This window comes from Nyctereutes procyonoides, unplaced genomic scaffold (genome assembly GCF_905146905.1).
Source record: "Nyctereutes procyonoides isolate TBG_1078 unplaced genomic scaffold, NYPRO_anot_genome, whole genome shotgun sequence".
Classification (NCBI taxonomy): domain Eukaryota; kingdom Metazoa; phylum Chordata; class Mammalia; order Carnivora; family Canidae; genus Nyctereutes; species Nyctereutes procyonoides.
In genome coordinates, this window is record NW_026575042.1 from 30661183 (window position 1) to 30677310 (window position 16128).

Here is a 16128-nt window from a genome sequence, read left to right on the forward strand (position 1 = left end):
ACAAAATGTTTGGAAAACAGAAGATTATCTCAATCCCAAAACAACTGTTCCCATTTTATATAATTTCTTGATGAATTTTCATATTCATATTTTACATAGAGCACTTACGATTTTCATGGGACCTTTTCTATTATAACCATTTCTTTCTTTGCTGTAGTCTTGATAATGATCTTTGTAAAAGCTGCAGAATTCTCCATCTAGCAACGGTATGACTTTATCAAATATTTACATAGTGCTTCCTATGTACCAGGTACATAAATATTATAACAAATATTAACTCATCCTCATAATATTTATTTCACACTCCTAACAATTCTGTTATGTTCATGTTATAGATAAGGAAATCAAGGCTCAGAGAAGTTAGATAACCCACCCAAGATCCCACAGCGAGTGAGCGATAGAGATAAGCATGTGCTCATCTGTGCTTGTATCACTAGGTAATACTGACATTTTATTTAACTACTTTTCTACTGTTTAACATTTAAGTTGCTTATAGTTTTTTATCATAAATAAATGCAATACTGTCCATGGCTTCTTCATCCTTTTGGGATAATTTGTTTAGAATAGGTTTCCAGAGGTGCCTGGGCGGCTTAGTCAGTTGTGCGTCCAACTCTTGGTTTTGGCTCAGGTCATGATATCAGGGTCATGGGATGGAACCCCATGTTGGGCTCCATACTCAGCAAGAAGTCTGCTTGAGACCCTGTCCCTCTCCCTCTCCCTCTGCCCCTCCTCCTGCTCACACCTGCTTTCCCTCTTTCTCTCTCTGTCTCTCAAGTAAATAAATATTTTTTGAAAAAGAAAAAAAAAATTAGGTTTCCAGAAGAGCTGCCAACTCTACTCCCTGTTTTGAGCTGAGGGACAGAGGTGGCAGTCTTACCCAAATTCCTGTTGGGGAAATCTGAACTGTGGAGAGAAAGGATATTTTCTTGCAAGGCTGTTCATGCTTGACTCATTGCTAGTGTGATCTAGGAACAGTGAGAGGAAATTATGAAACTTTCAGTTTAGTGAAGGTGAAGGCTTCAGATATTATATGATGTTGTACAGCCTGGTATTGCTCAGTGCCTCCTGGGTAACCTGGTATCCATAAAGCCACTCTTCAAACAAAAGAAACAATTTGTCTCCGTTTCAGTGAGGGAAATAAAAATCAATTAACACTTAAGCAGCAAATAGATTAACCAACCAGTTGGTGAGTTTAGTCTTTCTTCTCAAATATGGCTGTTTTGATATCCTGTAGACAGAAGTTAATTTAGAAGTCAAGCCCAATTCTCTGGAATTTCTGCATAGATAGAGATGGAGTTGGCAGTCTTTTTGGAAGGGGGTGTTCAGGGGACTTACCTTGAAGCTACATTTGCATAGCAAGCCCTGCCATTTCCTTCTGCAGTTTATTTAGGGGATGGCTTGGAGTGGTTGAGCTCATAGAAATTCTGCCCCCCCCCACACACACACTCTACCCCTAGATCCACCACCGGCTTACTCAACTTATGCTTAAGGTTTTGGATGACATTAGACTAAAACCATCAAAGATCTTAGTGGATCACAGGGCATTTCTTTTCTTTTTCTTATTTATATCTCAGGCCCACAGTTCTTCTTTGCCTAGAATGATACCATAAATAGCAAAAACTGAAAATGGTTCCCATCACTCTAGGCCAACATACATCTTCAACCTAACACACACACACACACACACACACACACACACACACACACACACAGTCTTCTCCTGGACCATCCCAATGTTAACAATCATACATCTGTTCCCCATTCTCCCCAATTATAAATTAATTATCATATCCCATTAGCACATTTTATTAATGTTCTTCCTATGACATAGAAGTGACAAATCAGAAAACCAAAAATACAAAAGGTGGAATGTCAGAGTAAGAAGAAAATAGGAATAATTGATTTTCCCCTCAAGTTTCTGGGTAATTGCAATGAGCCAGTGACACCTCAGTAAAACATGTTGGTGTCATAGTTAAAATCCATAGGCTACCTCGCAGGTCCATGCCTTTCCTTGCTCCACAGCTCACTGTGTCAAGGTATTGAAAAGCTCACAAATATTCAAAGGTAAAGAATGTGCAAGGGGTTTTGGGAGGGGTAAGAAGTTGGTCCTGATGACATTTTAAAAACATAAGCACCTAAGTAAATAAGACCTGAAAGAGAGTGACTAATGTCCAGGAGTTGTATGCAGCATACCTGATGCTGTTGCCTGGCAGCCTATAGCCGGTCCTGGAGCAACAGAATGCTGGGCAAAGGAGGAAATTGGAGATGTGCCCAGAAAAGCAAATTTACCACCCTTACCCTAGTTTGCTAACTATGGATAGTGTGGGTAAGGGACTCTGTTTTAAAATGTACCCAAGATACAGAAATGACCATGATAAGGGAAGAAGGTTTATACCCACAGATCTCTAGAAACAAGAGACACAGCATGACATGACGTACAAGGCCACTCAGGGAAGCACTAGGGTCAGTCAGGAGACAGAGCAAGGGGAAACACGGGTGAGAGTCTTTCTTGTGATTTTCAAGAGAAAGAATGGACGAGGCAGGGTAAGCAGGATAGACAAGTTTAGAATTGGCTAGTTTAAATTATTTTAGTCAGCTCTGGCCTGTTGGGGTGGCTCCTAGTTGCCTAGTACCTGGCCCTGGGGTGACTGGAGCAGAGGGATAGTGTCCTTTAAGGGCTTGATAATGACTGAGGGTACAGACTCAGTATTGGTTGGTCTACATTTCAAGGCCTTGAGTTAATTATCTAAGAATTAGATAATTCTAATTATCTAATTAGAGGGGGCAGTCCTTTCTCAAGTCTGCAAGGCTTCAAATGCCACAGCATAAGATACAGAAAATAAGAAAATATTTATGTTGAAGAAAATATTGTATATAAGAAAATGTGTGTTAATACACACATACAAGCAAAGGATCTGTTGTCTGTTTTATAATGTAAGAAGTGTCTGTGTTTTAGGGGTGGTTTTCCCAGGTAAGAAACTGTAAAGAGCAGCATTAAGAAGATCTCCTATTCCCTGTCCCTTTAATACCCAAGTACACAGAAAGCAAATCTACATTCAGTTCTAATGCCAAGCAAGGTGACTCAAAAAAAGCCATTCTTCTTTTAAGATTTGCATTTGGGACCTAAAAAGCATGGAAATATTTTATGCAATAGCAGCACGTAGTCCACAAGACACAGGCTTTAAAGGATAACTCCAAGCAGTATAAGACTCATATCTAGTTGTTTTGATTGTCCTAACAGAAAAGTGGAAAATGCATTTTTTCCCCAGCTCACCTGACAGGTTTAACCAAAGTTCAGGCATCAACTATATCATTTCCTATCGTACACAGTGAGCAGTGCTAAAAAGCATTATCTGGGAATTCTGTATTATGCCATTATTGATTAGTTTCTTTAATGAGAATAAACATTTGCAGAGCTTTTTGTGTTTGTAAAATGGTTTACAAGCACTGGCTGGCTCACTTGTTAATAATTACTTTGGGGGATTCTTAACAATGCATATTTAGGAGATAAAAGTAATGATTCTGATGGGATTAGGGGAAGACAAGTAATAGAAAGTATTTAGCACAGTCATTTCAGTTCCATAGCCTCTTCCAAGCCTGAAACCGACTGTCATTTTCATTACATTTGGTTCTGTATTCTTAATATTCATAACCTAGCACAATTATGCACAAAAAAATATAGTGAAACTGTATTTTAAGCTTTACATTATCCACTCTTTCTCATTGCCTTTTGATTTGCGTATAGCATAAGGACAGCTGAGGACGCTTTCTATAAGAACACCTGCCTACCAGCCATGGGACAGGAGAGACCTGGCTTCCTGCCTTTGCTGTGATGGATAACCCCAAAAACTTCACTGCATCTCTAGACCTTGGTGTCCTCAGTTATAAAATGGCTGAGGAAGGGAGGTACAATGGAATCATGGGATTACATCCAGTGAATCCATGATCTTGCCACTTTCATCATCTGAAACTTAAATGTGTGGTTTCAGGTGTCTCATTGCTTATTATCTTACTAAAACTCAACTGACTTATTAATGGGACCACAGGACCATGCAGAAATGTACATATTACATATTGAGACATTTATACACTTTGGGACAGGAGACATATTCCAAAGCCACTCATTAAAAATATAATATTTCATGAACCTTCTGAATTTTCTAAGCTGCGTTTAATACTATAGTGTTTTTAATCTTCAAGTAATATTGACCCTCCAGGTCAGCATTATACTGCAACATTTGGGTATCCTGACACACCCCTACACATATGTCATGTCTGCCCTCAAAAATGAGAAGAATAGGGACGCCTAGGTGGCTCAGCGGTTGAGCGTCTGCCTTTGGCTCAGGGCATGATCCTCGAGTTCTGGGATCAAATCCCACATCCAGCTCCCTGCATGGAGCCTGCTTCTGCCTCTGCCTATGTCTCTGCCTCTCTGTGTGTCTCTCATGAATAAATAAAGTCTTTAAAAAAGAGAGAGAGAGAATGAGAAGAATAGTATTAAGCTTCATGCTCCTCTTACTTTGCTCCTTAGTGGAGGGAGGTTGTAGATGGAACCGTAAATCTCATAATCTCCCACCCTGTTTTTTAATTGTCTGTTGACAAGTTCTGATAGTAGAGGCTGAAGTGGTCAGGAAATATGATCATAACCAAGGCTTATTTGATAATAGAGCTAGTCTGTGGGAATTTTTTCCGTTTTTCCACTCATCTTAAATTTTCTAACATAACTTCCATTGTAGAAATAGAAGTTCTTTAAAGCCAACAGGGATGGCAAGTATCTCAAGAATAATCACTGTATATATTTATACATTATTTAGAGTTGTCATTTTGAAAACACTTTTAGATACAATTTAATAATACCGCCATTTTTGGAGGAGGTACATGTTACATACTCTGCCTGTTCTGCATCAGCCATGTCAGTCAGTGTCCCCTCAGCAGATGGCTCTCACAGGGGGTTAGTGGGCAAATTATGGACCTTTCGAGAGAGGTATTTTGTAACAGTAACAAATTTCACAGTGAACTTCAAGATTTGCCAAAAACAACTCTTTCTTTGGTGCTTTCCTAAACATTTCACCGTATAGAAAATCAGTATGATTTAATACTAATTTGCTGAGTCAGTATACTTCTGAAAACAACTTCCTAATATCCCTCTCCTAAAATCGAGAGATTTGGGACGCCTCGGTGCTTCAGTGGTTGAGCGTCTGCCTTTGGCTCAGGGTGTGATCCCAGAGTTCCGGGATCAAGTCCCACACTGGGCTCCCCGCAGGGATCCTGCTTCTCCCTCTGCCTGTGTCTCTGCCTCTCTGTGTCTCTCATGAATAAGTAAATAAAATCTTAAAAATAAATAAATAACAAAATTATATAAAATAAAATCAAGAGACTTAAGCACCAATGGAATCTGTTCATTGTTTATTCATTATTTATTCAATCTTAATGAAACATGAAAGCCTTAGTCATTAAAAACTACATATACCCCTAAATTGAATACTGTTAATTTACTAACCCAAGATTGATTTATGACAATCAAATCACATGTAATTATGTGACAGTTCACTTTGAGAGACTTGACTGATATAATGAAATATCAAGGAAATCCAATTTTAATTGATTACTCTGTTGTAGATTTTTTTAATCTATTGGAAAGACAAATGATTGTATAGAAATGTGGTTGCTGTTTCCTTTCTGCCTAAGCAGGAAATTGGAGTTTCTTTCTGTTAATGTAGCCTCTGACCTTATAACTATTTGTGGCTCAGTACTTTACTTTGTATATAAGCCAACATTTCAATGTGGTAGCTATTACTTTCAATAAGTCTCATGATATGAGTGAGATCCAGGCTTAATGAACCACCCTAGCAGATCTCTGCCATCACAACATCTTTTGAGCCCAAACCTGCAAAATAGGAATAGTTATCAACTTTACCGGCTATCATGGTGATTAAATAGAACAATGTAAGAAGAACAACCACCTTGACCCTTCATGTACATTTTAGACAGTATTTTTTATTGATTATATTGGCTAGTTAATGTAATTAAAATGTAAGTAAATATTTTTATCAAATATTATATGTAAGTACAAAATGGGGTAAAAGATAAAAGGTGGTGGTAACATTCCACAATATCCTGAGGCTTATCTATGCCATCTTTAATTGCATTTATCCTTTGAAAGCCTTTTTATGCCAGATAAAAAGTCCTCCAGTATATCAAATGGCCAAGCAGCTCGTTTATGTACAACTCTACCAGCTTTTCCCTACCCATAATTTTAAAGATTCTAGTTTTTCTCATGATAAAGTGTTAGACAACAACTCCCCCATTAGCAGAATTGCCTATAATCATACCCTAAAAATTTCTTCTATTTCCAGGTGACATCATTTGTTTCAAGAAACTTGCATTAATTCAGGGATCTAAGCACAAACTAGGGTTTGATAAGGAGCAATCTTAAACTCTACTGGGATCATTATTGGAGAATATTGATTTGTGTTGCTATCATTAGAATGAGAATCTGAGATGTGAAACATTAATGGACTTGCTGGGATTCTGGCATGAACTTCGTCACATATTACTATGGTTGTACAACTTGGGCAAATCTCTTCCCTTCTCTAAGCCTTAGTGCTTTCCGTATCAATAAAGCTGGAATGTTTAAAAAAAAAAGGAGAAGAAGAAGAAGGAGGAGGAGGAGGAAGAAGAAGAAGAAGAAGAAAAGAAGAAAGAAGAAGAAGAGCAACCACCATAATGCCCAGTACATTTTTCATAGCTCAATTCTTCACCTCTCCTATGTGTGCTATAAGAAGGCTGTGGTCATCTCATTCCAAAACAGTTTGACATCCTGATTCTGCCTTGATCATGCAAAAATGCTCTGACAGAGCCGTATATATTACATTTGCCCTCTGAACCTGGCTATCTTGATTTTTTAAACAGCTTTGTTGAAGTATAAATTACATACCATAAAATACACCCATTGCAGGTATGAAGTTCAGTGATTTTCAGAACTGTGTGTAGTTGTATAGCCATCACCTGGCACAATTATAGAACATTTCCAACACCCCAGAAAGTTTTTTCATGCCCATTTGCAACTCCTCACTTTCACCTGCAGGCACCACTCCTCTGCTTTCTTGCTCTATGAATTTATGAATCTAGACATTCTTAAAAGCAGAATTGTACACTATATGTAGTCTTTTGTATCTGGCTCCTTCACCGTGCATGTTTTTGAGGTTCATTCATGTTGCAGCATTCTATTGGGGTTCTTCAAAGAAACAGAAGCAATAAGATAAAAATATTTAGAAAGAGATTAAGAGGGATTGGCTCACGTAATTATGTGCAAGCTGGAGACCCAGGAAAGCTGTGGTGTAATTCCAGTACAAATATGAAGGCCAAAAACCAGGGGAATCAATGTCTGAAGGTAGGAAAAGATGGATGTTTCAGGTCAATCAAACAACAAATTTACTTTTCCTCTGCCTTTTTGTTCTGTTCAGGCCCTCAAAGGATTTGATGATGCTCATGCCAAATTGGTGAGGGCAATCCTCCTTACTCAGCCTACTGATTCGAATGCTTATCTCTTCCAGAAATACCCTCACTGACACATCCAGAAATAATGTTTTACCAGCTCCCTGGGCATCCCTTAGCCCAGTCAAGTCTACACATAAAATTAACTAACACAAGCATATCAATATTCCATTCTTTTTAATTGCTGAATAACGTTTCATCATATTGATATACCACATTTTGTTTGTCCATTCACCAGATGATGGAAATACGCATTGTACCAATTTCTGGCTATTAAGAATAATGATGCTGTGAACTTTCATGTGCATCTCTTTGAACATTCATGTGCATGGACATTTCACTTCTCTTGGGTAGATTCTTCAGAGTGAAATTGCAAGGTTATACAGTAAGTTTGTGTTTAACTCTAAAACTGCCAAGTTATTTTCCAGAGTGGCTCTACCATTTTATACACCGACTTGCAATGTATGAATATTCCAGTTTCTCTGTATCCTCACGAATGTTTGTATTTTTTTTGTTATAGTCATTCTACTGGACATGAACTGATATTCATTATGGCTTTAATTTGCCTTTCCCTAATGACTAATAATATTAAGTATCTTTTCCTGTATTTCATTACCGTATACATAAGTAAAATGTCTTCTTTGGTGAAATGTCTATTCAGATCTTTTGCCCACTTTTAAATTGGATTGTTTTCTTCCTGAGTTTTAAGAGTTCTTTATATATTCTACATATAAGTCTTTATCGAGTCTATATTATCCAGATACTTTCTCCTGCAGCTTATGTTTTTGTCTATGGCCTTTATTTTCATAATGTTATCTTTTGAAGCACAAAGGTTTTTAATTTTGATGGGTTATACATTTGGTATCATTTTTGAGAACTCTCTGCCCAACCCAAAGTCATGAAATTTTTCTCCTATATTTTCTTCTAGAAATCTTATGGTTTAATTCTTACATTTGGGTTTGTGTGTCATAGTGAGTTGATTTTTGTGTACAGTATAAAAAAATGTCTAATGTCATTATTTTTGCATGTGGCTATGCAGTTGTCCCAGCATCATTTGTTGAAAATACTTTCCCCTCTCTCCCATTGAATTGTCTTGATACTTTTATGAAAAATCAATTTATTGGGGGCACCTGGGTGGCTCAGCCAGTTAAGCATCTGACTCTTGATTTCAGCTGAGGTCATGATCTCAGGTTCGTGAAAGAGATCCCCACACTGAGCTCTGTATTGGGCATGGAGCCTGCTTAATATTCTCTCCCTCTCCCTCTGCCCCTTCCCACTTCTGCTCACTCTCTCAAAAAAAAAACAAATTAATTTACTGTTAATATAAGGATTTATTTCTGGACTCCGTTCCCTTCTGTTGATCTATATCAACAGGATATGCCAATACCACATCCTTTTTTTTTTCAAATTTTTTTAAGATTTTATTTATTCATGAGAACACACAGAGAGAGAGAGAGAGGCAGAGACATAGGCAGAGAGAGAAGCAGGCTTCACGCAGGGAGCCCAGTGCAGGACTTGATCCTGGGACTCCAGGATCACACCCTGGGGCCATCCAGGCGTCCCTTTTTTCTTTTTTTTCTTTTTATATTAATTTCAATTAGTTAACATACAGTGTTATATTAGTTTCAAGTGTATAATATAGTCATTCAGCAATTCCATACATCACCCAGTGCTCATTACAAGTGCACTCCTTAATCCCCATCATCTATATCATCTATTCCCTCCATGGCCCCTTCCTCTATGGTAACCATCAGTTTATTTTCTATAGTTATGAGTCTGTTTCTTGATTTGTCCTCTTTTTTGTCCCTTTGCTCATTTTTTTTTATTTCTAAAATTCCACATGAATTAAATCATATAGTATTTGTCTTTCTCTGACTGATTTCACTTAGCTTTTTTTTTTTTTTTTTTAAATTTTTATTTATTATTTATGATAGTCACACACACACACACACACACACACAGAGAGAGAGAGAACGAGGCAGAGACACAGGCAGAGGGAGAAGCAGGCTCCATACACCGGGAGCCCGACGTGGGATTCGATCCTGGGTCTCCAGGATCGTGCCCTGGGCCAAAGGCAGGCGCCAAACCCCTGCGCCACCCAGGGATCCCATGATTTCACTTAGCTTTATACTCTCTTGCTCCATCCATGTTGTTTCAAATGGCAAGATTTCTTTTTTATGACTGGATAATATTCCATTGTACTACACACCACGTCCTTTTTGTCCATTCATCAGTTGATGGGCACTTGGGCTGCTTCTGTATCTTGACTATTGTAAATAATGTTGCTATAAACATAAGAGTAAATGTATCCCTTTGAATTAGGATTTTTGTACCACGTTGTTTTAATTACTATAGATTTATAGTAAATTTTGAAATCAGGTAGTAAAAGTTCTCCAACATTGTTGTTCCTTTCCAGAATCATTTTGGCTTTTCTAGGTCCTTAGAATTTCTGTATAAATTCTCGTCAGTTTCTACTAAGAAGCCTATTAGGATTTTGATAGGAATTATATCAAATTTATAGGTCAATTTTGAAAGAATTGACATCCCAACGTAATGGAATGACTTTTCAAAACAACTTTTTATTTGTAAATAATTTCAAACTTACAGAAAAGTTGTAAGAATAGTACAAAAAATATACATATATCCATTGATTGAATGTTAACATTTTGCCCATCTGCTTTATCATTTGAAAATATATTACATTTATCATGCCCTTCACCCTACATACTTTAGTGTACATTTCCTAAGGATAACATTCTTTTGCATAACCACAGTAAAGTTACCAACCTCACTAGACTTAATTGTACAACACTTTTCTCTGATCATCAATTATCCATATTCCAATTTTACCAATTAGAATGTGCTTCATAACATGTTTTTCTCTTGAACAAAATTCAATCTGGAATAATATCTATTCTGTTATGTTTCTTTCTCTAGCCTAGAACACTTCCTCAGCCTTTGTGTTTTATAAAATTGACAGTTTTGAAAATGTATTTCCAAAAAAAAAACCCCAAAATTTCATAAAATTTATTTATAGTTTTGAAAATAACCTAAAAATTATTTAAAAATACATTTTAAGATAAATATTCTTTGTTTTTTCTTTGCCTAATGTTTCTTCTTGATTCCATTTATTTGTATTTCCAAGTTGGAATGCCACTTAGGTGATGGCATGACCTCAGAGCCACATGTTGGGAAGCAAATGATGTCTGATATCCATCTGCCTCTCATTGATACTAATTTTCATCACCCAATCAAGATGATGGTGCTTAGTTTCTGCACTGCATCACTACCATTTTTCCCTTACATTTAGTAAATCTCCTTTCTTTTTGGACCAGCATTTTAGATTTTTCTGAGTGTTCCTGGCATAGAGAGGAACTGCTCCTCCACTTGCAACACTAAAGTAATTGCTACCTCCTGTGAAGAGAGCATTAATATGGCATTAAAACATGAGGGCCTTTTTAATGTGTATTTAAGGCTTTTCTCTAATGCCTGGATGATTCAAATTAGAGAAAGCTACTACCAATTATATGACAGTTTTCTTATCCACTGTAATCTAATACAAGATTAACTCCTTTCCGCTGTTCTATTAATATCTCCAGTCGAAGACTTGCCTGATTTGATCCCTGCCATGACTGTTCATGAATAAATGGATGGAGCTGTGTTCCTGTAGGAATTTTTAAGGGTTGTTTTTTTTTTTTATATCCCATCAAATTAAGATAAACGAACAGCTCAAAAGAAAAGAAATGGCTCAGACTTTATTGAAAAAAGTAATGCTTGGAGGAAAAAAAAATTTGTTAATAGCTTAGGAAAATAAAAAGGATGATGACAAATCCAAAGCATGTGCCACCTCTTATCAGTATCTCAGCATTCAGTTAATAAGAGAGGATGACAGCTTTGTTATTAAATCATGTAGATGCTAATTGAAGGCAGAATCAAATAGGAGGATCAGTTGCTTTCGAAACACTTTCAGATTATTAGTTGTGATGTCAGTAATGGAACACAATTTTTAGACCTATTTCCAATTCTCAAACTGATAAATCTCCTAGGAACATGCATGCATTGGGAAGGAATGATTATACAGCTGGTCTCTTGGAGAACCTCATTCTCAGAGTCACTTTTGCATCTAAAGATGTAAGCATCCTCCAATTATGTATTACAGCCAAGGTCAGAGAGCTGTAACCTGCATACTTAAGCCATTTCTCTACCTAGCCCTACAGAAGTCTAGGGCTGGTGAGGATTTTTTGGTGCCTTATAGCATGGAATCTGTCCTGGGGTTAGTGGATGAATTAGATTTTGCCTGAAAGTCTATGGGGCAAGGACAGGTAGCATCCATTTAGGATTTGGAATGGCCCAGTTTTTAGAAATAGCTCAGCCTAACTCCCAAAGCTCATTATTATCAATATATCTCTCTTTGAGAATAATGATGACAGTGACATCTTGGATTTGCATAGTCCTCTGCCCTTGCAAAGCACTCCTGAAAATATCTCCTTTGAAGCAATACAGCCAAAATGCCTTGGTTTAATTTCTGACATCATCATCTCATGACTGTATAATCTTAAAGTTGTTTAACCTTGTGGTGTCTCAGTTTCTTCATCTGTAATGTAGAGATACTAGTGGTTCCCTGCTCATAGATGGTTGCAGAAACTAAATAAGATAATTTTGATCAAGTCCTTAGAACAATGCCTGGCACACAGGAAATACTTAATACTAAGTATCATCATCATCCTAATATCCTATATAAGAAGGTAAAGGCATAGATTAATATCCTCTTTTGATGGATGAAGAGTCAGAAGCCAGCAATTTAATGACTTGCCTATGATCACTCAGTAATTGATGGGGGAATCTAAGACAAAGAGAAGCCACTCTAACCTTTTAAAGTTCTGTTTTAGATCTGTAGGGAAGGTATCTTCTCCCTGTAGTCTTTTGAGTATTTTATCACATTAAATGGTTTTGAAGTATAGAAAGCCTGAGGACCTTACCTGGATGTATAGAATAAGAACTAGACCAGATTGCATAACCACAGAAATGCTCAACCGCTCACCCAAGCCCCTAGGCCCACCAGAGCTTGGATCTGTGGTGGCTGCCAGACACAGATTCAGTGAGGAACCAGTCAAGATGGAGGCAGGAACAACACAACCCTACTGCCCCTGCCCCTTCCAGGCTTCCAGCTACCCCAGCAGGAAATCTCACTGACATGCTAATTCTATCAAGCCCAATAACCATAGTGGCATTAGCAAATGTAGAGAATTAGGTCCCCCTCAGAAATAAAGACCAAAGAAATATCTGAGAGTTAGATTTTATAACTTCAGATCTCTAGGGAGTGAAAATTAAATTTGATCCAACTTTGTCAATGGACACTATAGAAGCACCTTTTCACAAAATCATTTTCATTTTTATGTTACACATTAACATTAAAAGAAAAAAGCAAAATATATAGTTGAATGAACATTGATATTATTCAGTTATAAAGAGAGAAATTCATATGCACATACTCTGCAGTTTTAGCTACCACCTATTCTCAAAGTAGATCTCCTTACTACTAAGATCTAGGGACAGCTTAAAGCCCTGCAGCTTTTCCTGAAACATGTATAAATGACAAAAAGAAAAAAGGCAAACATTGCTTCCAATAATCAACTGCTCTGGAGTTCCTGTTTCATTAGGTATTTTATTAATCATGCAAAACAGGAAGAATAAAAGGAAACACATAGGGAGGGGGAGAAAAAGACTTTAAAAATAAAAAGAGAAATGTGCTCCTCACATTCTTTAAAAAGAAAAAAAGACGACGATGACGACTGGAAGAAATGTACAAAAGGGTTGAGTGATTCCTTTTGAGTGTAGAGATTGTGGATGTTCAGTTTGGTTTTCCTTCCGTCTATAGGTATCCTCTATAAAAATGTATTTGACAGTAGATATTGAGGAAGGCTCATTTTTAAAAGAAAATCAGTATCCATTGGGCATCAGTTATAAAGGTATACAATTTATCTCTAGCATCATCATTTAGGAAGCTATGTGGTCACTAGGTTTCTTTCCATCCCAGTGACACCGTGCTCTATGAGAGTATACCCACCATGCCTGGTAGTCAACAAGTAGAATTCTGGACCTTGGAAACTAAGGACCTTGCCATTACAAGGAGGGGTGCAGGTATACAAACAGGTGTAAACATCTTTTCTTTGTGCATAAACCTTATCAATGTCTCCAGAGTCTTTTTTTTTTTTAAGATTTTATTTGTTTATTCATGAGAGACACAGAGAGAGGCAGGGACAAGGCAGAGGGAGAAGCAGGCTCCCTGCAGGGAGCCTGATGCAGTACTTAATCCCAGGACGCTGGGATCATGCCCTGAGCCAAAGGCACATGCTCAACCACTGAGCCACTCAGGTGCCCCTAGAATGTTTTGATAATGAATCCAAGTATCAAATTTCTCCTCTTACTCAGCTGACAAGGTCCCCAAAGACTTGGCTAAGACTCAAGGTGGGCATTCTTGGCCCTCAATTTACAGTATGTAAGACCCAGGGACAAGTCAAAAAAAACAGGGTCTTGGGGAGATGCAAATCAAAAGCCAGAAGACTTTCCAGGTGAATTGTCATAGACCAGGAAAAGCTGGGTAGCAAGCCAAAGACAGAGCCCAAGGAACTAAGGCCCCCAGCAATCAAGTTGTGGATGAAACTTCCCTATGTGGGAAGAGGAACACTGAAAATTCCAGTGTGGCCTGGATGGGATGGTTTGTAAACCCCTTTAGGCTTCCAGAGTGAGAATTTATTCAAATGTGGACTACAGCTATGTCATTGTGAGTGATTGAAAAGCATTCCAAGTTCCTGGACTGGCAGACATTCTCTGTGTTTCTACAATGCTATTATTGCCCATCTAAATTTGACAATAGGGAAATTGAAAGGTATTCCTATCCCCAAGGAAGATAGGAATGCTGCATTGCTGTTACCATATTACTATGATGGCTTTTAAAAAATGTGTACCATTCCCTTGATACAAGATGCTTGACCTGCTCCTGGTAAAAATGCTGAAGTTTACCACCTTTAGTAATGAAGCAATAAATGTTATCTCAGTGGAAGAAAAAGGAAGTTTTTGCCAAAACGTAAAGATCTTGCAGATATCAAAACTATGATATTTATAAGAAATTAGATTCTCCAAATTGTGGGTAATGGATTTACAGATTGCCCAGATGGCTTAGTGAATAACAGATTGGAAACAAAACAAATTATAGGCAGGAACATAAACACCAAACCAAATTTTGAAAATTAGCAGATAGAAATCTGAAGAGCATTAACAAACAGTAATTATTTGTAACCTTTAATGTTATCTTGGTTAAAGATGTAATTTGGTGTGGATGCCCCAAATAACAACTGAAAAAGACTTTTTTCAACATGATTCAATCATATCATCTATGAATTAAGTGCCTTCTATTTGCTAGAAACCGTTCTAGGAGTTAGGGACATAGCAAACAAAACAGATCAAGTCCCTGCCCTCATGAAGTGACATTTTAGTGGGGAAAGACTAATAAAACAGGAATAAATAAGCAAAATGTGTGCTATGTGAGATGGTGGTACACGCAATGAAGCAATCTAAAACCAAAATGGAGAATAGGTGTATTGAAGGATGGTGCTTCAACTTGGAAAGAGGAGAAATGGTGCAAGGGAGGAGTGCAAGGCAGGAGCCTCCAGCAAGTCATTTCACTCTGATCACCATTTCTCCAACTATTACAGAAAGCAGTGAGACTGTGAATTTTGTCACGAACAAGCTCTTACACATCTGTTCAGTTGTGGTGCTTTGATAGATGACACAAGGGAAAGTAAGAAACAGAATGAAGGGGATCCCTGGGTGGCGCAGCGGTTTGGCGCCTGCCTTTGGCCCAGGGCGCGATCCTGGAGACCTAGGATCGAATCCCACGTCGGGCTCCCTGCATGGAGCCTGCTTCTCCCTCTGCCTATGTCTCTGCCCCTCTCTCTCTCTCTATCATAAATAAAATTTAAAAAAAGAAACAGAATGAAATTCAGACTTAGACAGTGATTCACCAAATAGTGTTCTTTTGTGCCAGTGAAACAAAACCACAGATTGCCCAGAGGGAGACTTCTGCTTTGAGGTGAATGCTCTGGGAAGTCACCACTGGTGCTTTCCACTCCTGTGATGGTATATGGGAGAAAAAAAAACAGGGATAACTGGCTACATCTTGAATGTCTTACTGACTTTTATAATTGTATCTTTAACATTTTTTCCTAGATTCACCACCTACTAGGCCCTGTCATTTTTTCAAGCCCATTTTATAGGTTAGGGAATTAAAAAATAAAGTTTTAGTAACTTGCTCAAGTTCATATAGTTAATTGCAGTTTAAGGTTTTAAACCCAGATTTCTCTGATTCCAGAATCTATAATCTCCACTACACCTGACCACATTCTTAGAAGTGCCTCATTCTTTACCCTAAAAATCTTTCCCACATACAGATGCACTCAACAAAACCCAGAATGCAGGACACTATACTGAACAAGTTACCTGGAAACAAACTGCAAAGAGGGAAAGAGAAAATGAGAGAGAGAGAGAGAAAGAAATCACTTGTAGATTAGAAGTGATATAAGTGGCAACCAGTTTCAGTGTTTAGACCTTATTTGGATCCTGATTTAAACC

The 16128-nt window shown here is 37.7% G+C and overlaps 1 protein-coding gene across 1 annotated transcript in view; it reads left to right on the top strand.

Annotated features, from left to right (window-relative positions):
• Nucleotides 1–16128, top strand: part of TMEM108 (transmembrane protein 108) — a 352891-nt gene that overhangs the window by 273807 nt on the left and 62956 nt on the right.